Raw genomic sequence first — 22,982 nt, forward strand, 5'->3', positions numbered from 1 at the left:
GTTACCTGAAACTGGAAGTAAATCTTGCAGTCAAGTCAAAACTAAAAATACATTAAAATATACAGAAAAATCACTACCGATTTGAACATGTAATTTCTTCTCTGGTTTGAGACAGAACTCCAGGGGGGGATGGAGGTGGGACACACAGATAAAAGTCACTGCAGCCTGCCAGAAACTCAGGTAACTGCTGATTGAGTGCAGCATACCGAGAGGTCTCACCCCGAAATGAAGATTTCAGTGTGGTATCTGCTGCTTGCAAGCAAAGCAAAGACTCCCAAAGTGCTTTGTCTTACCCCAGTCCCAAGGCTCAAGATGTTCCCACTCCGAGTGGGAGAAATTCGAGATGTGTATTCACCGATTATCCAGGTTCAATTATGTACTTGCAAGGCAAACTAACCACCCTCCAGCATCACATTTCTGGTGTAGATGATGATGATGCCGGGTTTCAGAGCAGCCAAATCGGCATCACTTGTCAAGGCCAACAAAAAAAACTTGAAGAATAAGCACACAAATCAAAGTCAAATACTTTTGACTGAGAACAGATTTTTAGGTGTTAATCTATATAAAGATCTGATCTTTCCATTCACATGGATGCCTGCTAATTGCACTGCTAAAAAGGCTAAAAACCTGTTAATAAGCAGCCAACTACACACATTAGAAATAAAGTCTTCCTATTTTCTAAATTAACATCTTCTAAAAGGAACCACAGAGATAACTGCATGAAAAAAGAATACCCAAACCTGGCCAGAGATTTAAGAACAAAAAAGCTGATTTTTTATCATGTTGGTTTTTCCATGTATAACTCAATTAGCATGGAAACCCGTAAGAAAACCACATCCTGATGTTTGTTGGCTGCAAGAGCATAAAATCACTTATGCAGATTCCAAGGTGCTCTGGCCAGCAGAGCTGTCTGTCATTTATTTCCTAATTGCATGGCATTCTGGCACAGCACAGGTTAGGGGTTTTAAAGACATCTGATTTACTTCAAGGGTACCTTGAAGAGTCAACCTAGCATGAAAACACATCCACATTTCATAAAGGTCATGCTAAAGTAACATCTGCTATTGATTCAGTCTGAAAATTCACAACTAATCACCATAAACAGTTACTTAAACAATCTGCTCTTCAGGAAAAATTATTCAAAAGGAACAGTCCCTTTTCATACATAAAATAATTGTGTTATTCATCTTTTAATTACAGAAATATAGGGAGAAAAGGGACTCTGGTTGGAGAATTATGCTGGTGCCATCAATACAATCAGGGCATGCAGAGCCATCACTTCACACTTGGAAAATTCAAGTTCAAGGCAAAGGTGTGATGGTGATACTTCCCCAGCTCCTTTCCCAGTCCTCCCAGGGAGGAGGAGAAGGAGGATTTTGAAGTCCAGATAAGACCCTTGCTTTCCAAATTTGCAGTAACCCACCACTGCGGGACAGGAGGAACATTCATGGCAGTGAAACCTTCCCGGTGATCAAAGGCGCTTTCGTGCATTTAAAACACCTCCACCTGCTCTGCAGCTGAATGTGTGAGAGCTCCTAAAGGGGCTCTGGGAGGGAGGTGTTAACCCCTGGCAGGAGCTGTGCTGAGCCGGTGTCCAGCCCCACCTGGAGTCCCCAGCAGCACCGAGCTCTGCCACTGCTCACAGGTGTGCTGCTGGGACACAGAGATGCTCCTCTGTGCATCATCATCATCCCTTCCAGCAAGAAATTCAGGGCTGTCCTTTGTCCCAATAGGTAAAAGCCTGCATTGTCACCCATTTAGTTTTCAAAGTCCCTCTCTAGTTTTGCACTTCCCAAGGAGAAGGAGCAGGGGGCTGGGATAATGTGAACAGGGATGTTTTCAGGCTGAAGCTATTCAGGCCATTTAGAGCTTTCCAAACAGCCCCAAACCTTTTTCAACCTGATTTTCCTCATGGCTAAGCAACAGACACACACATTAATTAAAGCACTCATTTAACCCAGGTCAGAAGGCCTTGTGGTGCTCAGAGGAAAGAGAAAACTGGAAACCATCCTAAGCAGAGGAATTATTCAGTCAAAGGATTTCCCACTACCTGTTGCTTCCTGGGGATAACTGCTCATAAACAGTCTGAGGCTGACACATCTTGGCTCAGTTCTGCAGTCCCCATTACAGGCCAGGTGACTGCTTTTTCCTTCAGCCCCAGTGCTTCAGGAGATTGCCACATGCCCAGAGATCCTAACTCAGCAAACTCCTCCTGCCCACAGACCTTGCAGTGCCCTCCCAAGGCCCAGCATGCACACAGCTCACCCAGGGCTTGGGACTTGATTATGCAGATATTTTAGACCATTTGGTTTCTTCTCCCCCAGTTACAAATACCAATATATACCAGCTCCTAAAACAGTCCAGTCTAAAATATTTGGGACTATTTCATAGCAAGACACAGCACACCTGGATGCTTACTGTCTCCAAAATTTGCCCTGAACCAGGACAAATACCCATTACATTTCCAGGGTATTACATAAAGAGAAAAGAGGGCAGTATAGAAGCAGGACCTTCTTGCTGAGTTATCTCACTATTAAAACACACTTCTCATGCACCTACCCAGGTGTGGGGTCTCTCCCATTTTTGAAATAGCCCAACTCAAGCAGCATCCTCCAGAGAGGGAAAAGCACATATATCTTATTTTTTTAATATGACTACACACACATATATGCTCACACATATGCATTACACATCATACACAGCCCATTCAAAGGCAATTCTATGCAAAGAGTCCTGAGAGGAAGTAACTTCATTTTAAAGGCAGAGAAATCAGTCCAGGCTAAGAAGCACTGTAACAGAGGAGGTATTTACAGCAGAAATGCTCATGGTGTCTACAAACATCAGTGTGAAATTCAGTCTGGCACAATTGTTTATGCTGAAGAGCACAATAAACAATTTGTTTTACAAATTTTAGGTATGTGAAAACACATTAATATGTCTGTCTGAAAGATCCCAGGGACAGCCATAAACACTGTTGGCATGATAAATTCAATTAGTTCAGTAAACAAGTCACTGATATATTCACTTAGAAAACCTTCAGTGGCACCTTATCAGGTTTTGAGTCACATATCCTAGATTAACAAACAAAGATGTTTTTGCATGTAAAGATTCACAGCCTCCTCTTTAACCCCACAGCTACCCAGAATTCCTCTGCAGCAAATCCCATGCTCTTGGAACAACTTAATAATTAAGCCTGTGGAGCAGAGAGAGTCCAGAGCCAGCTCAGTAAGCTGAACTTCACAGGAACATTCATTGAAATGGTTATTTCCAATCCCTGCTCCCAGCAGGAGCCCTGCCTTTGGCTCTGGTGGCAGGCTGCCCCTGGGGCTGCAGGGGCTCCTGGCTGTGGGTGAGCAACCACTGCTGCTGTGCCACAGCCCCACCAGCCAGTGCTCTGGGGCTCTGTTCACTGCTGCTGTGCCACAGCCCCACCAGCCAGTGCTCTGGGGCTCTGTTCACTGCTGCTGTGCCACAGCCCCACCAGCCAGGGCTCTGGGGCTCTGTTCACTGCTGCTGTGCCACAGCCCCACCAGCCAGTGCTCTGGGGCTCTGTTCACTGCTGCTGTGCCACAGCCCCACCAGCCAGTGCTCTGGGGCTCTGTTCACTGCTGCTGTGCCACAGCCCCACCAGCCAGGGCTCTGGGGCTCTGTTCAACTCCACTGAACTTGCTGAAGTGGGGAAAGACCCCCTCGTGCCCAGCTTTGCTTTCTGGTCTGGTTTTTCCAAGAGTTACTCTCCAGGCACTGCTGCCACATGGAAGGTGCACCACAGTTTGCTATTGCTGCTTTCAGTAATCAAAATAAAACTGTGGAAGCATAAAACTTAGATAAATACACCCTTATTCAAGTCAAGTTCTCATTGACCTCAGTGATTTTATTTTTAAATTTCAAATACCAGCCCTGCTGATGAATTCCTCAGCAGAGCATCCTCTCTGCAGACCAAAGCAGGAGCTGCACAAGAGGCTTTGAGAGGTTTCTTGTGCTGGTGGTGTAGGAGGTTGGGCATCCCAGCTCCAGTGAAACAGAACCCATATGACCAGAGCCAAAGTACACACTCCTCAAGCCACAGCTCAGTGGCAACACAAAAAAATCTCCTTTTTGTAAAAACCAGAATGGAATTTTATTAGGCCTAAACTACCTGTGTGAAAGCCAGCCACCAGGAAGCAGAATTTAATCCTCTCCTCCCAGCAAGTGTAATAGTTGATGTTTTCCTTGGCAGTCAGGTCTATTTCAGAAACACATTAGGAAAACCACAGTGGGATAGACGTGGAAAGGTGCATTTTCAGTGCAGATCCTCTGCAGCAAGGATGAAGTTTGTTTTATTAAAATGGAAAAACTCATGCCATCTTCTACTTTTCAAGAAATTAAAAGCTTGGTACAACAACAGTTTTAGAATTAGTCATTATATTTAATCATTACATTGATTCAAAAGCAGCCTTGGAAATTCAGACCTGGGAAGGCAAAAGTTCTCCAGCTCCCAAATGTCCCCTCATGCAGGAGCCACCACACACTGACACTCAGAGCATCTCAGATTCCCAAATCCTGATTTACCAGAGGATGACTCACCAAGTTAATTAATTCTAACTAAAGCAAGTATGTGCCTTCACAGCTGAAGCCAGCATTAAACTCAGCTCAAAGTGTCCCAGCACATCCCCACTCGAGGTGCTGCTTTCTGAGGACATTTGTGCCCCTTCCCACAGCTGCTCACTTCAGTCCAGGGAAAAAGGGAAATTGTGCCCTCTGGGGAAAATGAATCCAAACTGGCAAAGAAAATTCATCCCTTCCCTGGGAAAATAAACCCAGACAATCCAGCACAGGCAGACATGAAGCTGTGTGTGTTTCACAGCAAGGGGATGGGTTTGTGCACACACAGCCAGGGCCTGATGTCACCCAGGCAGTTTCAGAGCTGCTTCTTTTTTGGCCTTTCTCAAGGCATACAATGAATACAACAACAATTAAAAAAAAAAAAAAAAAAAAAAAAAGAAGAAGAACAGAAATATTTTTACTCCCTGGTTTAGGCACTGGCTGCTAAAATGAATACTTGTCTCAGTTCAGGGCATGGAAAGTTTGATTTTAACAGGAATTAATCTGTTTACCACAGACTGTATTAATTAGAGTTTATTGCAGAACTGTATTCTGTGCTAGAAAAACACCACCACACATTTATCAAATTTTAACCATGATTATTGTGTTTTATTGTTTCATAAACTTTCAAAATGTCATGTCATGATCTATTTCATCTCAGACTTTCCTTTCCATCTAGAAATCATTACATATGCTCCAAGGAGAAGCCAACCCAGCTGCACATGTATGTACTGCAGGGTCTTGTTTGCAATGAAAATTATCTGCAATTGATTCTCATGGAGACCAATCTTCACAGGCATTCTGTGAAGCCAGAGCTAAATAACAAACAGTGTTTGTAAAAACCATACGTTTTCCTGCAGGCAAAAAGAAAAACAAAAAAAAAAGTCTGGGGGGAAATACAATTAGTGCACTAACAGCAACTCCAAGCTAATGAAATTCTGAGACATCAGCAAAGCTCCAGAGATGCCTTGCTGTAATTTCAGATGTTGGACCTTTGTGGAAGAGCCCAGCAGCCATAAAAAACCCACCAAATTCTAGAAAAATACTTTACTGGCATCAAAGGCAAACCACATGGTATAGAGCAGAGACAGACAAGGCAAAGGGCACTGCTGGTGCTTCTGCCTCCATAAATAGTGCTGCTGGCCATGGGGACGTGATGAGCTCAAGGGTGACAGTGCAGAGCCATCGTGAGGGGGCTGGCCATGGAGATCTGACAGCCCCAGCTCATCCCTGCTCTCTGTCCCTGCAGCTCCAGCACTGAACTCCCAGCAGTGTTTCTTTGCTTCAGCAAATGAGCCCTCACAAGCTCCAGACCCCCTCACCTACAGCAGTGGCCATGTGTGCACCAATCCTCCCTGCCAGCTTATTCCAGCACTCACATTCCCACATGGGAATTTAATTTACAGCCCCTCTGGGCTCGCCCAGCCCTCTTCTGCAGACTCAATGAATTCAGCAGTTCAAGCTCTGTGCGATAAGGGGAGGCTGTCTGGGTGAGGCCTGGATTCTCTTTGAGCCTGCCTGCAAGGGTTCCATGTTCTCTGTCTCTCTGTCATGGTTCCCACTGGGACAGGGGAGACACTTGGGCAGCAAAGGCTCAGCCTGTGGACACCTACCATTGCCCAGGAGCTGCTGAGCTGACCTGACCCAGCACTCACACACAAGGCCTCACACTCCTTGCGGGGCTGAGCCCAGCACAAGGCCCCACTCCAGAGGCAGGGAAGGCCATCCCCAGGCTCCTGGAATCACAGAGAGCTGGAACTGATTAATGAGCCCTTTGGGGATTGGAGGCAGGCTCGGCTCTCACCCAGCACCCTGGGGTGGCTGCAGGAGCTGCCAAGGGGCAGGGCTGAGCCCCGGGAGCAGGAGAAGGGGGGAGATGCAGGTTATGGAGACTGGGCTGGCAGAGCCACCTCCCCCTGCACCACAGGCCTGCCCTGCCCGCCCAGGGACTGCCACCCACCCCAGGGGTGGCACAGATCGGCCCCTGCTCGCTGCCACACCCGAACCTCTGCCCCTCTGCCCCTCCATCCCACCAGGGACAGCAGCCACTGCCTCAAAGCCTTCAGTGCCAAAAGCATCCAGCACAGAAACTGGCAGAACCGACCCATGAATTGCATTAAAGCTCCGTTTTCATCTCCCAGAGCAGAGGCCTCTGGCAAGGGAAGGCCTCCCCATGCACACACAGGGTCAGGACACTGCTTTCAGGGAAGAAGGAGCTGCAGGAGCTCCCTCCAGCTCCCCAGGCATGCTCCAGACACAAGGAGAGCTCTGGGGCTGTCCTGGCCCCTCTCAAGGAGCTTGTTCATTACAGCAGACAGACTCAAAAGAATCCCCAAACCCTACATAATTGATTTTATGCATATTCTGTAGATTTTATGCATATTTCCTATCTTTCCTGGCAGCAGAGTGGATACAAAAGGAATCAGGTCCAGGATTACTTGCTAAACAGATGGGAAAAGTCTGTCCCCTGCAAGAAAGTCCCACTGAATAAAATTCAAAGCAGCAGTGCTAAATCCATAACATCTAGGCCAGCATTGAGCACCAACGACTGGATCCCTGCCTCCCTCTGATCTTACAAAAACCAAACAAATGTCAAAATCTTCCTAGCTCCTCAGCACCAAATACATGCTTCATGCCCACAAAGTGCCTCCATCACATCTCCTTCACACCATCACTTGCAATTTTTTTATCCTGATTTTTATAAAGCCTGGAGAGGTCAATATTACCTCATAAATTCTGAAACAATAGGGTTTACAAGTGCAAGAAACAATTTTTTCCCTCTTTTTAACTTTTCTGGTTGAAGAAGTTTGCTGGGATTTCTGCCAGGACCTGGTGGAAAGTTTTCACATCTGTGCTGTACAATTAAAATGTCAAAGCTGGAGATTATTTAGGGTATTAAGAGTAAATCTAAAGAAAAGCCACACATTTTTAAGAGTCTTTTTTTTTGCTGAATTATGCCAAGACTATCTCTTCGTTCAGCATGAGCCAATATTTCATGTGCTGTTACAACTATTACCAGGATCTACCCAGTTTTTAAACTCTTTTAGCCATTTTGCCCCCTTCCCACCCCAGATTTCTTCCTCTACCTTGAGCATCCCCCATCAGGATACACAATGCCACCCAACCTGCTACCAGCACACACCTTTGGCTTTGCTGGATGAGAAACTCTGGGGGGAAAAACCCAAAAGAAACATTTCACACACCTCAATTTCTACCAAATGAAATAAATTTATTTCCTCCTGAAAAGTAAATAATTGCTGTCCCCACACTGGACAGGGACACAGCAGATGCTCTCCAGCCCCCCCAAAAAAGACAACCAGAGACAGCCAGCACCAGTGCAGCTCCTTAGAGAGGATTCACAGGCTGCCTTGTCTTTGTCTCTGTGGGCACCACATCCAGCACACGTTGCTGTAGTTCAAATAAAATTGAAATAATTTAAAAGATACACTAATTTCTAACTGATGGGACTTGTTCAATCCCATCCTGTATCTCATTTTCCCAGTACTTTGCCTCAGGCTGAGTAAATAATCACGAGTTTCACTCAGCCTTAGTGAGGGCCAGATTTGGACAGCAGCATCCTTACCAAGAACTAGAACTAATGGCTTTGCAATTCGATAATGTGAACCAGAGTAAGGAGGAAATCATTTTGGCAGAATTGAGCAGAACTGAAACTGAAAGGTCAATCTATTTCAGGAGTGGTACCACAGCACTACAGAATCTACAGCTAAACCACCTGCAGGAAATATGATCATCTTCTGGATGATCTGTTTGGAACATTGGGCAAATCAATGCATACGTAGGCCTAATAAAAATCTCCATGTCCTAATAAAAACCTTTCAATCATAATAAAGAGAAAAGAAATCTGTTAACATTAACCAAAAAAATACTGACCAACAAAAACTAGAACTGGGACTGAGTGCAACCCAAGGATTTAAAGTTATATTCCCTTTAAGAGCTACATTAAAATTACAACTGTCTTGTTCAGAGATTCCAGGGATTCACTCAGCAGTGTAGGGTAAGGGCTCAGCAGGCAGGGGCTGCACTGAAGGCTGTGGGAGGAGGATGGGCTTGATGACTAAATTAATGTCCTCAAGTAACCTGCTCCAAAAATATGCATTCCTGTCTAATTTAATCATTATGGTTCCCTCCTGCTGTTTTGAGAGAGGATTCAAGGAAGGGCAGCAGAGCATTGAGCAAGAGAGGATGAGATGGAAGCAGAGCAGGAGCTGGGAGGAGCAGGTTCCCTTACATGCACAGGTATGTCCTATGTGATGTTTCAATTACAGCCTACAACAGCCATCTTTCCCCAAAAATCGTGTCTAACCCAATGTGAAAGACATTTATGATGGGGATTTGCCTCCTTTTGTTTTTAATTATTCATATGCAAATCATTTTGGGAGGAGGGGGGAAGGCCACGAAGGAAATGACATGTCAAGATACATAAACTGGTAAGGGAGACAAGTAAACCAAGGAGGGCTCCTCCAAGAATATCTGCAAACAGAGTCACTTTGCTATTCTGAATTTCAGATGAATTATTCACAGATGAGAGCTGAAGAGTTGCATGTGAACAGAAATTAGAGACTTAAATGATAACACATTATTGATGTTGATATTCTAGGCAGGTCCCTGAGAAAGATGCAGACAGGGATCATGTTAATCCCTGATGTGTTTTTACCTGGCTGAGCTGAGAGGAGCAAGCTGTGGCTGTAGCTGTCCAGCTGATCAGAGCTGTGTGTGATGCTTGGCACTGGAAAGCTTCAGCTCAGTCCCCTTTTTATACCACTTAGACTCTAAACAGCAATTCAGTGCTGCTTAAAAAAAATCTTTTTAGGAAGGAAAACAAGGCCAAACCAAAACAACAACAACTTCCTCAAACATCAAGTAAAGTTTAGCTCTTAAAACTGCCAGGCAGGACCCTTCCCCTGCTGCAGTCCCACAGAGGTGTTCCAAACACAGAGCTCCCATTTCCCCTCTCTGGAAATGACAGCCTTGATTAGGGCTTGGCTGCACAAACCCGATGAAGTGAAACAAAAACATTTCACAGCCCACAGCATTCCTGGCTCCCCATCAAAATGCTGGCAGTTGGGAGAGGGAAATCAAACCCTCTGGTCCTGGGCTTAGCCTCTGTCCCTTCATCTTCCTCCTTCCAGCTTTCCCACTTCAGGCTATCAGATAAGGACAAATTGCCTGGAACAGGCATTATTATTCAGCATCCCAGGTGCTATCAGGGATGTCCTGAGAGAGAACAGCCTCAGCCCACTGGCTGCCTTGATGAGAGGGATTATTCTCCACCCCCCAGCTGAAGGTTGTAACTCAGCTGCCCCCTCTCCTCAGGCTGTTGGTGGCTCCTTGGCAAGGGCAGAGCCTCAAGCAGGGGAGATGAATGGCTCCAACCCAGGGCCCCATTTCACATTAAGCCAGGCTATTGCTAAATTCTACCAAGCACTGAGATCTAAAAGCAGAATTTGGCACCAACCCCACAAAAGCTGGGGCCCATCAGCAGTGACCTCAGTCTCCCCCAGCTCTACCAAGAGCCACCAGAAGCTTGAGCTTCTGAGCATGGCTGAGCAGCCGAACCATCTGCAGTCACTGCCCAGAGCAGAGTGATATGCCTCTTCAAATCAGGGCTTGCTTGGAGGAATCTTGGGGTTCCTCTCATTTTGCATTCTGTAACACCTACCCAAGAAAATGTTTCTTTCACCCTCCTCCAACAGAGGCATTCCACAAAAATAAAAAAACAAACAAACACCACAGGGGAAAAAAGCACTAAAGACAATAGTGCAGTCACAGAACTGAGCTGGAAAGATTCCTACACACAGAAGCCAATTAGTGTCATTATTAACCTTTTCTTGAATGAATCTTTTCATCTCTAGGAGTCACGTTTTTGGGGTTATATCCCAGAATGTCACCTGCCATTCCCACACAACCCCGTGCTGGTGTCTCACCAGGGCCAGCAACCAGGCTCAGCCCCTGCTCCCTGCGCAGCTATCCCAGTGCATGTTTCAATTGCACTGGGATAGCTGCACAGTCTGTGTGTAAAAGACACACACACCTCTGCTTGTCTGCTTCACTCCAGCACCCCTCAATCCCTGCCCTGCAGTTCCAAAGGCAGGGGGATTCTGATATTTTCAAGTCACCTGCACGTAGCTCTCACTGCCAGGCTGACCAGCAATCCCAGCTCACAGCAGAATAAAAATGCTTCCAAACTGCCTCTTTGCTGCACCTTGCAGAGAATTGAGAGAGAGGAAAGGGAACAAGACTCACCTTGAGCACAGAGATCACAGAGCTGCATCCCCCAGCCTGGAGCCCCATGCACGCTGCCAAGGCACCCTGCAAGGCTCAGTGAAAACCTCAGAGCAGCCCCTGAGCCAGGCTCTATGGGAGGGGAGGAGCCCCCTCAGACACAGGTGTGCTGAGAGGTGCAGCAGGAGCAGACCTGTGCCCAGACACCTGTAAGGGCACCTGGCAGCTCTGGTTCTTGCCAGGCTGTGTCTGTACAGACAGAGAGCCTGACCACGCAATGCTGCCCTCGGCAAAAAGAGGGGAACAGCCCTACTGCCTTTTCTGTTCCCCTCCCTAGGATATTCAGAACAGGGAGAGATGTTCCTGATATCCTTCCTGGCTCCTCAGCAGCAAGCAGAGGCCAGTTTTGGGGTCATTCCTGGGGGCACATGGGATGTGACTGAGGGCAGAATGTGCCTCTCCAGGTTCATTGTTATAGTTTCAGCCTCTCAAGGCTGCAGTGCCATGAACAGCCTCCCTGTGGAACCCAGCAAAGAAGAGTTTCTGTAGAATCACAGAATGGTTTGGGTTGGAAGGGAGCCTAAAACTCATCTCACTCCAAAGCTCAGCCATGGGCAGAGACATTTCCCACTGTCCCAGGCAGCTCCAAGCTCTGTCCAACCCGGCCTTGGCCACTCCCAGGGATGGGGCAGCCACAGCTTCTTTGAGTACTCCGTGCCATGGCCTCTGAGATGAGCTGTCACATCTTAAGTGACACAACTCAATGAGTGTGTTCCCTCTGCCTTCACTGCACAGTTTTATATCCAGGAAAAAGGAAACATTTTCAGCATTTAGTGGCAAAGGCCAGTGTCCTTAGGGCATCAGTGCAAGGTTTGACATCACCAGTTCTGCACAGGGGAATTCCTGCCAGCAGTGAATTCACTCTGTGGAGGGGCTGGAGTTCAGGGCAGTAATGAAATATAGACACACAGCAATGGAACAGCTAAGAAACCCCCAGCTACAACAAGAAAAGAAACCCCCAGCTACAACAAGAAAAACTTCCAAAATGAGGTATTAAATTAATTTTAAAGCAAAACAGTTCAACAAACAGCTGGGTTCAAACAACGCATAATTACTATTTTAAACCAAACCAGGATGAAGCCACCTAATTTCACCCATTCCCACCAGTGGAATCCCCTGGGGATGAGCTCTCAGCACTGAGCTGGTGGTCAGGGACAGTCTGAGGCAAAGAGAGCTAAAACCTGCAACCAGCAAAGCCCAGAATAAATTCCATTAAGAGAGGGTGGGCATTTAGTTACCAAGGAGAAGGAATGTGTTTGTCACTTGCTGGTTTTCACTGCATTTTGCTTTGCCACTTAACAAGCATTAAATATAAATATTTATGGGATTCTATATGGGATGGGATATATATATATATATATATATATATGGGGGTGGGGGAGGGAGAGAGATGTTTTTGTATAAAACTCCTTCTTCCTTATAAACACCACCGTGGGGCTGAAGAGGAAGAAATGTTCCCAGGGAGGAGTTTGGAAATGTCCACTGACCAGGCAGGGTGGCAGAGATGGAGAAGGATGCAACTTCAGACTCCCTTGTTAATTCAGAAAGTGCAGGTTTGCGTTTTCTTTTCTTGCTAAATCCCAAGTCCCCACTTTAACAAAACCCAGCCCCCTCTCCTCTGCTGTTTTACTGTTTTGTTTTGTTGGTGTTTGTAAAAAGCAGCCAAGCCTGGCTTTTATCAAAGGGCCTGAATGTGTCTTTGTGCCACCACAAGCAAAGGGAAGCAGACCAGGGGGTGGCTGTGCTGCTGCTGCTCTACACAGAGCAGAGCTCGTGTGTCTGATCATCTCCAGCACAGCCCCCCTGTCTAGGGATGCTGCAGGGCACTGATGCACTCTGACCTCACCTCTCTGTGAAGAAATGGTTTAAAGACTAGGAATCTTGTCACTCTGAAAATGAAGCAGAGCTCCTTGAAGTCTGGCTTAATTGACATTAAAGCAACCCTCGAGGAGCTCAAATACAGAGCTTTTATCCTTAAAGTCAACTGGTCTGCATAAGCTCCCAAGTGGAGTTGAACAGAACTTCTTGGGGAATGTAACTGTATCTTTGGAATTTAAAAAAAACCCCACTTTCATACAATCCTGATCTACAAAATGGATAGATTCAAAAAATAAAACAAAACAAAAGAAAAAAGAGAAAATGCAGCAGAAAAGAAAAGCACGTGCAACTTCTGGCCAGGTTCAGGGCATCACTGCCTTCCCCTAACACACCTTGACCAGGATGAGGGGTGGGGCAGACATACATGCAGTGATCACCCCAGAAATGAGGGGTACAAGCTGTGGTTTAGGATGCAAAGTTTAGGAGAAAAATTGAAAGAATCAAATGAACACAAGGAGTCCCTGCCCCCATGGCACACATGAGCAGCATTGCCCACACCAGCAGCACCCCATCCTCCATCAGCAGTGTTCTAGCCATCTCATCCACCTCCAATAAACAACCAGCAGCCTTCAGCCAAGCCACCAGCAGCTGTCAGCAGCAAAAAGCCAGGATTTCTTTCAAGAAATGGGAACATACATTCCCAATTCCCTATCAAGGCCCATTTTTGCCATCAGCCATGCCCTCGAGTCCCTCTGGGATGGCGTGTTAGTCTCTTGACAGGGTTTCTGCGCAACACGGTTGAACATATTTAAATGTTTGCACAATAGGGCCCCAGAAGCATCATTATTTGGTAGTAGTTACTGCCAAGGCTTCCCAAAATATGAAGCAGATCATATCAATACCAACTGTTCTCATCCTGCAGACAGATCTGCTGGGGAAAAGAAAAAAAAGAAAAATCTGTTCGACATCTCCTCCAAGTTCTCCAATGTCTCTGAGCAGTGGAGCAGCACAAACCTGCTCGAGCCTCCTACACCAAGTGGGCTGGAATAGCACAAATGGGGACAGCTCAGAGACAGCACAAAATGGGGAGACAACCCAGACAAACTCGAGCAGAAAGAAACATTTCCAGATGTACTGCGCTGACAGATCTCATCTCTACCAGTATGTTTTAGAAGTCTGACAGCAAACACACAGATGGTTGGGAACATCATCGAACCTATTTAATTTTTCTTAGTGAATGCTTCTCTCTCCACCATGTCAACATTGCTGGGAAGCCACCTAAGAGCCTGGGACATGAAGGATACAATTTTTATGTAGTGCACAGGCTTTAATAGGTCCACCCATGGGCACACGGCCTCTCTCTGCTGCTTGTACACCCAACATCCACAGCTGTGCCACTGAGAGTCAGAAACAAAGGGAGAAATGTGGGATTTCTTGCAATGTACAGGAAACATCATCATGGGTTGGAGCCAAGTTCCTCACTGGAGCTGTCTCTACATAAATGTCCCAGCAAACTTGCACTGAAGGGAACCTTCAGGTGAACAAAAAGTCCCAAAGTCAGTGGCTCTTGCCATAGGGTTGCTCAAGTGGGTTAAAAAGTAATTTTTGTCATACAACCAGCCTCAGGTAAAGACTGGCTTTTCTTGGCCTCCATGTCTTGCCATGATTGCAATCATTGTGAAAAAATAAACCATCAAGGGCAGCCTCCATTCAGCAGAAGCCAAGTTCTTTTAATGCCTTCAATATGTAATTACACCAATAGACGCAATTTAAAAGTGAGCCGGAAATATGAACAACAGCTTCAGCTGCAACCAGCCCACTGCCCCACATCCCTACCCCAACCAAGATTCTGTATGGCACACAAGGTGAGTGGGAGGTCTTTCACAAACACATCCCCAGCCCAAATTTGTAGAAAAAAGTGAATTCCTGTCACCAAATCAGCATTCAAGGCAGTGATAGGCTTTCCATAGCCCTCTTCTGTCAGTCCTCTGGCTACACTCAATTCCTCTAGCACATGCAGCTTTTTCTCCTTCTTGGTCACATTTTAAAGAGCAAACAAGCACAAGCATTGGGGATCTGTCATTCCTGCATTTCCAGCAGCTCTGCGCCTCACTCCTACACAAGGCCACGAGCTCTCTCCATCTGCCACAGGGATGAAACCCAAGAAGCACGTTGTGCTGCACAGGCTGCCAAAGCCACGTGTTTGGGGCATCCTGGCACCAGCATCTCTTCTGCCACATGATAAAACAGACTGATGGTGACAACAAAGAGCAGGTGGAGGCTTAATGAGGTCATTAACCACATGAGTGTGTCCTGTAAAGCTGCATTAACCCAAGTGCTCATACCCACCAGTCCATGCTGGGTGGGCAGGCACAGCCTGCAGACATCATTGCTCCCCCCAGGCTGGATGCTAGGTGGGATTACCCTGGGCTCATGCTGGGAAGTGATGAGAATTGCTGCCTCCTGGGTCTGATTTAGAAAAGCAGAAAGAAATCCAGCCTTTTCGCAGTCTAGTTTGTCATGGTAGGACAGGTGCAACACAGAAAAGATCAGCAACTGGATCTGTCTCCTCAAGCTGCTTCTCCTTGCAGTGTGTCACCATGAGGACCTGTCACTCACTCCTTGAGGTCATTCCATGGTTCCTGCACATCCAGCACCAACTCCAGCCAGGTACAGCCACCACGTGCATCCCTGCCACCCACCCAGCACCCCTAGGCCAAGGGAGCCAGGCACACCAGTGCAGCAATGCTGTTTCCAGACTCCTCACAACCATGCATGGACAAACCTGTGGCCAAATTCTTCACTCTGGCTGCTTTTATAAGTTATTAGGTGATTTTCTACAGCCAGCTTGGCTTCCTGAAAAATGAGGTGCAGGAGTATCCCATCACACAGGGTCAGACCTGCCTCTCCCTTGGCACAGGTGGGGACAAACCTGCTGGTGTCACAGCACCTTCCCCTGGAGCAAGGTCCAGGTGCTTTCTCTATCAGACTTGATAAGTAATTTTACTGCTGATCTAGGCAGACAGCTCCTGCAATAAAGATAAAAACAATGACAGACAAAAGTTCCTGATCTCTCTCTGTTTTCTGTCTGAAATAACACCTGGAGTCTTAAGTGAGCTCACAGCTGGTATGATCAGTGCTTGGCTCGTCTTGTTTGGGTGGTAGTGGAAGGGTAAGTGATCCACGCTTGTCGCTGCTATTTGGATTCACACCCTGGCCTCTGTAATCCAGGCAAGCCACACTCCTCAGTGAGCAACTGTTGCAACATAATTACTTGCTTAAAATCCTGTTAGGACTCCCAGCTACAGCCAGCTGTGGGTATCACTCTCCAGTTCCCCTTCCTCCTTCCCATGACAATGTGGTGGTCCAAGCATGAGCACATTTGCAATGCAAAGATAGCACTGTTCAGGGGCTGGAGCTCACAACACTTTCCTTTAAGAAAACTCTATTTCACAAGTGCTGAAAGGGACTGTCTAACCCAGAAGTCTGTAAAATAACCCCCAAAAAGCTACTGAGAGATTTGCTCATGTTTTGACCCCAGCTAAGCACCACTCAGCCCTTTGCTGCTCCAGCCTTTATTGGAGTGTCAGGAGTGATGGAGTTATATTTGGATCCTTTAAAGGGCACTGCACCTACTGGCCCTGCAGCCTCCAAGTCAAACAAATGACCATGTCTGAGCAACAGAACAGGAGCAAACCAACAGCACCAGGGAGGAGAAGCGTTTCTGGTCATGGAAATCAGGAGACACCAGTATTGTAGATAGTCTAGGATTTCTCAAGTGGGAAGCCAAGGGAAGAAGCTGGTGAGGCAGATGGGCTATTTGTCCAGCCTTTGTCTGGGTTGGCCAGAGGGAAGGGTAATTAATGGTATCTGTTGGTGAATCATGTGGCACCCACCCAGTGCAGCAAAAGCAGAATAAAAACTTTTATACAGCCCCTCTGCTGGAGTTTGGTTTTGGCTGCTGTCACCTACATGGCCACAGCCACAGCCACAGGTGATGCTGATTCCTGTGCAATGTGAGTCATGAAATGTCAGTCTGGAGCTTCTTGTACCAGAGAAATAAGGTGGGCCTTGCTTCAGGAGTACATCAGTGGTAGCTCACTGTCCCAAAAGATTTCTGTGCTAAAACCTGCTTCTATCAACACTTCATGACTGAAAAATTCAACCTAAGGCTTGCTGGGATGAGACACATTCCCACCCTGTTTCACCCAGGGTGGGCTGGAGATGACAGCACTGCTGACTTGATGAGAGGGATGGACGTACAGCAGGCACCATGCCAGCACTGTCTATTTTCAATAATCAGCTCTGCACAACCAAGTCACTGCTCACTTGCATGACATTGATCCATCATTTGAACAAGAAAGAGGAGGAAAACAACTGGAGACCAATGGAAACTTCCCAGGTGAATCAGTCCATGAACAATGAACCAACCTGCTCCAGAGTCTCTCTCTGGAAAGGCAGCACTGAAGGGGTTGGCAGCAAAAAATATCTGTGCCTGGGTAAATGACTTCACATGTCGAGACAAAGATAAAGTTACACAGAGCCTCTTGTGGAGGACATGGTCATCAGGTTTATTTTTGTAGTTTTCATTACACTCAAAATAACTTTGGCAGACTTAGAAAAAATAAATTTTCAAAGCCTTCTCCTATTGATGTCACCAGTTTTAATTATTTTTTGCTGAAGTGGTCTAAATGCAAATGTTGCTGGGGGCTGCTCCAAGCCATGGTGCTCAAATGCTGGGGCTGTACCAAGCACCACCAGGAGAAATCCTGCCTCAGCCTCCCTGAAGATGCCTCCAGCCCATTTCCCTACCACAGTGGTTTTGAGGCCAGACTGCCTCTAGCTCGTGCTCTGCCTGTGTGTCAGAGGCGCCGTCAGCTCTGGGAATAACACTGATCCTGTGCTATTTCCTGCCTCAGAGAGCCCTGACCACATCCAGCATTTACAGACACCTCGGCAGGACGTTAAATGTCACTGCTGGCTGCCACAGCAGCTGAGGTGGGACAGTGCTGTTTGGGTGGGTGTGGGACAGAGGACGTGCCCTCCCTCACACACCAGCACACGGGGGGATCCCAGTTTGGGAGCACTCCCCAAATTCCCAGACTCAAACCTCCCCTTTGCTGCACACCTGGCTGTCACCTCCTCCTCCCACCACCATGAGCTCCTCAGAAGGGCTGTGAAACAGTGCCAAAATTGTGAGCAGAGCCCCTCTGACACTCCCATGACACACCTGGCTGCTGCCAGCACCCCAGCAACCCCCTCAGAGCACACAACCACCCACAGGACCACCAGAAAGTCATTCGTCTTGCCAGGGGGACTTTGGACTCCTTTCCCTGTTGCTGGCTGGCACCCATATGGCTGGGAGGAGATGCCAAACCAAGCAAAACTCCCTCTCCTCCATTTATTTCCATCTATTGCAACCACTCAAGAAAACAACCCTGACCTAAAGGTTTCATCAATCCTAAAACCAAAGCTTTGAGATCCCAAGGATGGGATGGGGACCCCTCACTGTGTGGCAGCTGCTTTCCAGCAGTGAGAGGGTGGAAGGTGTCCGTGCCCATCCCAGGTAGCTCCTGGGAGAAGGAACTGGCAGCTCCTGCACATGTGGTGTGCAGACCCAGCTCCAGATGTCCCTGGGGCCTTCCACAAATATCCAAAAGGGACTGGGGAATGGTCGCCAGGAAGGAGCTGATGGAAGGTAGCCAGCAGTCATTTCCATGCTCAAAGAGCATTTTCCCAAAAGTTGCTAAGGTCTGCAGATTGGATTTTTTAAAGGAGTAAGATTTGAAATCACGTGAAACAGAAAGAAGGTGCCTGCATTTAAATGGCACCATTTGCCAGAAGTCCTTCCCAGCCAGTTGTTTGTTATTTAGATGCTTTAACGCTTGGCTCCTGGCTCATTTTTTTAAATCCTGGCACAGCCTTTTCTGTGCAGGAGAGAATTCTGATTGCATTTGTAAGTTTAGTACAAAAAACCCAACTGCTGCTTAGACTAATCCATAATTCCAATGTCCCAGCCTCATGCAGGCAAAGGCAGATGGAGAAAGCAAACCCTGCTAAAGTGAAGTGACTTGCAAAGTACAGAAAGCCAAGTCAAAAGGGATTCAGAAGACATTTTAAAACTTGAATATTTTGTAAAGCTCTTTGTCTCACTCTATATCATAGAAATTACAGAAAAATACTGAGTTTTCATGGCTTCAGTTAGCAGCAAAAGGTATCTTGAGGTGAGTGTAAAGAATACCTCAGAGGTTTAAGTTCAGTAGAAGCAAAGTAACTCAGAAAAGAAGAGATTGCTGATAATTTAAGATAAAAAAATTGATACTTGCTTATATTTGATATTTTTCAGTATCAGTTGAACTACCCAGAAGGACTCAGAAATGTGGCACTACAGGCCCAGATCCTGAAGATGTAATAACAGAGCTGCTATCATGGAGAGAACAAAACAAAGAGCCAGAATTAGCAGAGCTGGGTGCATCCCATTTGGCCTCCTGGAAAACATCTGCCATTTGTCAGGAGTACAAAGCCAGAAGAGCCCTCTCCCCCTTGATCTGCAGCAATTAGGGAAATTCTGTTGTGCTAATTACCTGGGGAGACAACACAGGGAGAAGGCTGATAGTGAGTGACACTTGAAGGCAACATTTACACCAGCAAAATCAGGCAGATATTTCAAGATGTGGCACATCTTGTGATTTCCAAGATGTGCCACACCAGCCTCCCAGGACAAGCTGGACAACGCTGATCCTTGGGTATAAATTTAGGATAAATATTAGAAAAGTAATTATAAAAATAATAAAATTTTTAACCAATCTAAGCAAGAGAGCCTCTGGAGCTGCTGAGTCTTGCAGAGGTGGAGAGGGTTTGAAATGCTCGGCTCCCCCAGGACAGATGGTTTGAATTGCAGAGAAATGGAGCAATCCGCCGTCCTGCCGGCTGCAGCACCACTGCACTCCTGCTGCTGCCAAGCCATTATTGGGAAATATTTGTCACATATTAGCTGGAACATCAGATTACTACACTGAACATTTAACGCTGTTCTGTAATAAATCCATACATTCAAAAGCGTACGACACCGTCCCAGTGGGAACTGGAGATGAAACCAGGGATCTGCATCATCCACCAGCCAGGAGATTGGAGTTAAGGCTCCAGAGGTACTGTTAAATAAAAAGGCACGTGGAAACACAAGGCATGCATAGAAATACTCAGTGCAAGAGCAGCCAGCAGAGCTGGAGCTCTTCACAGCCCCAGTCCACAATTCAGCAAGGACCAGCTGCTGGGCAAGGCTCTGAGGACTGGGGCTGGTTTAAGCCTTTTTTCACTGGATTTAAGGAAACGTTTGCTCTCAGGCTCTAGCACGGTGCATCCATCACCTTCAGCTCTCAAGGGACCTGTTCTCACAGAGCTTGAATACTTTTGGCACAGCAAATAGCACCTTTAACAAGAGTCTTTGGCACCTGATGTTTTAAAAGACTGTTAAAATTACAAGGTGGGAAAAATAAAAAATAATCCTTAAAAAACATAAATATGAGAAGGCAGCCAAAGCCCACACAACTGATAAACAAATTGTTTATCAGTGTGAAGTTTTAGTCTTGCCTTCAACCCACCCCCCAGTGCTCATCAGCAGGCTGTCCCAAATGCCATCTACAGCAGTGCTCCTGCACCTGCTGCATTTCATCCTGCAGCAAAGGCTTTGTGAGGATCCCACTAGAGAAAGAGGCTGAACACAAGGGGACGAGGGGCCTCTCTGCAAAGCATTACAGGCTTGGCTTATGGAATGACAATTGCACAAGTATAAAGCTGCTGTTTCCCTGCAAGACCACATATGGGGACAGCCTGTCCTGGCCCTGCCTAGCGCCCGCAGCATCCAGCTGCTGCCACCCCGTCCTGAATAGCTGAGGGGACTCAAAGGCCATGTTTGGCCCCAGAGTGGGGTCACCAGCCTGTCACATCGTTCCCCAGCCTGACCCACACTCAGTCCAGCTGCCTCAACCCCCTCAAGGATGCTCTCCTCTCCCTCAGCCACAAAAATGCCCAAACCACAAAGGGCTCAAAGTGACACAAAGTTGTTGTCATCCTCCCCCGCATTGCCTTGCTTGAATGAATAATGCAAAACAAGTCAACTCAAAGCAGTACACAGATGCTCAGAGCAACTGCAGAGGCAAATTTTTGCAGCATGCTCAGCACTAAGAGACAGAAAAGGGGGATTTTTTATGCTTTTGAAAATATATTCTTTTAATTATCTTTTTTTTTTCAAATTCTTATTACGTCCAAGGTCAGGCTGGATAGGGCTCCGAGAAACCTGATCTAGCTGGAGATGTCCCTGCTCACTGCAGGGCAGTTGGACTGGATGAATTTAAAAAAGTCCTTCTATGATTTCTTTTGACGATCGCGATCTCTCCGTGGCCCTGGAGAAACAGCCGGGCCCCCTCTGCCGGCCACCGGCCCCCGCCGGCCCCGCAGCCGCTAAAAGCCCGAGGGTCCCATCCTAAAAGGCAAGCCAGCTGTGCCCTACAGCCAAAGAGGTGACCTCCTGCGGAGCACAAAGCACAAAACGGGCCCGTTTGGGCTGGGGGTTCTTCTAGGAGGGAACGGTGTTTGTCTTTCGCCTTGGTTTAGCACTGATTTAGGATTTCGCTGTAGTTAGAATGACCTGACCCTCATTTAACTTTGAAGTGAGTCGTTGTCATCTTGCTCCAAAACTGCTTTGAATGTGTGATGAGTCAATTGATTCGGAGCAGCGCCCTAAAAACAACCGCCACCCCCTCAAGTCCAAACTAACCCCAAACTGACTCGTTTCTAGGGAAAATCACGGCTTGTTAGAAACAAGCCCAGCTGGCACGGCCAGCTCTGAGCCTGTGTCTGCTCCTGCTCTGCCCACGGGGGGCTCCGTGGGGCGGCCGGGGCCGTATTTTTTATAGAGCACCGAGGGAGGGAGCGCGCCTGCACGGCAATGCACGGAGCATCCTCCCGCCGCTCTCTCTCCCCAGCTGGCTTTAAACCCAGCCCTAATGAGGAATTCTTAAGCCTAGCAGGGGTATTGGCAGAGGAAAGCCGCCCAGCCCAGGTGTTCAGGATACCCACCAGCTGCCCATGGAGCCAGGAGTGGGGCTGGCAGCATCTCCCCATCCCCTCCACGAGGAAATTTTCCTTTCACCGGGGGCTGTGCAGTGAATGCTCAGCAGTGAATGCCAGTGGGGGCCACAAGCTCTCAGGTGTTTCCAGACCAAGCTTTTTAACTACAGAGCAGAAGGCAATTCAGCCTTTTTCAGGAGAAAGAGGAAAAGAATGAAACACAGCTGAAGATGTTTTTGATTTGCACAAAAACAGCCAAAAGGCTTCAGGACAATCCAGCAGCACATCCCCAGTCAGCTCTCTGCAGTGGTGGCCAGGAGCAGCCACCAATGGGACATTTCCTACCCACCAGGAAATCACTTCTCCTTCCCTCGGCTCACAAATTACTTGGTTTTGTTACTAATGACTGTAACAAGCATTTCAGCAGCACGTGGGAAAACCTTCCTCTCTTCCCCCATCTCCCAAACACAGCAACAGCAACTCAGTGACCCGGAACAGAACTGGGACTTTCCTGGACAAAAGAAGCCTCTTCAAGACCAATTGCTTTCCGAAGAGCAAAGGAAAAGCCTCTTGACCACTTAAGCACAGCAGCAGTGCCCTATTTGTCCAGACCAGAGAAAGACACAGCCACAGAGTCCCATGAGGTTGGTGGACTTGTTGGGTCTGTGCACCACAAGAGAGAAATCTGATTTGACCACTTTGCAAAGAGCTGAAAGTAAGCAGGATTTGTTTCTCAGCTGGTGGGTTTTGTTACCAGGCAGTGAGGCACACAGGGAGCCTTCCACCAGAAAAGCAGCGAGTACATTTAAGAGCATCATTAGTGAAATGTTTCTGAGATTAAACATAATCTTACAAGGGGAAAAAGCTTTTTTTTTTTTTTGGTCCTGCGAGCATGGACTAACACTGTGTGTTTTGGTAGGACTTGTATCCAGGGTGGCAGGGAAAATTGACCCTGCCCCTTTGCCTATTCTGCTATCCCCATGTAGCATTTACTGTTTGTTTATTTTCTTTAAAACTAGAATGGAACTCTCTGCAGCTTGCAAGTCCTTGTAACAAGTCTGTGAATTCTCCCGCATCAAAGCACTGTGCATCTTTCACCCATCTTTCACTACTTTTGTGAAAAAAGAAATTAAAGGCTCGAAGTGCCCCAGCTCAAAGCCACTCGTGCCCTTCAGTGTGACAGCAGAGCACTTCACAGAACATTTCTG

General features: G+C 47.1%; 1 protein-coding gene across 1 annotated transcript in view; it reads right to left on the bottom strand.

The window, feature by feature from the left end:
* Positions 1-22,982, bottom strand: part of COL23A1 (collagen type XXIII alpha 1 chain) — a 175,598-nt gene that overhangs the window by 148,014 nt on the left and 4,602 nt on the right. The gene's annotated exons all lie outside the window — the stretch shown is intronic.

The sequence above is a fragment of the Serinus canaria genome, chromosome 13 (assembly GCF_022539315.1).
Source record: "Serinus canaria isolate serCan28SL12 chromosome 13, serCan2020, whole genome shotgun sequence".
NCBI lineage: Eukaryota > Metazoa > Chordata > Aves > Passeriformes > Fringillidae > Serinus > Serinus canaria.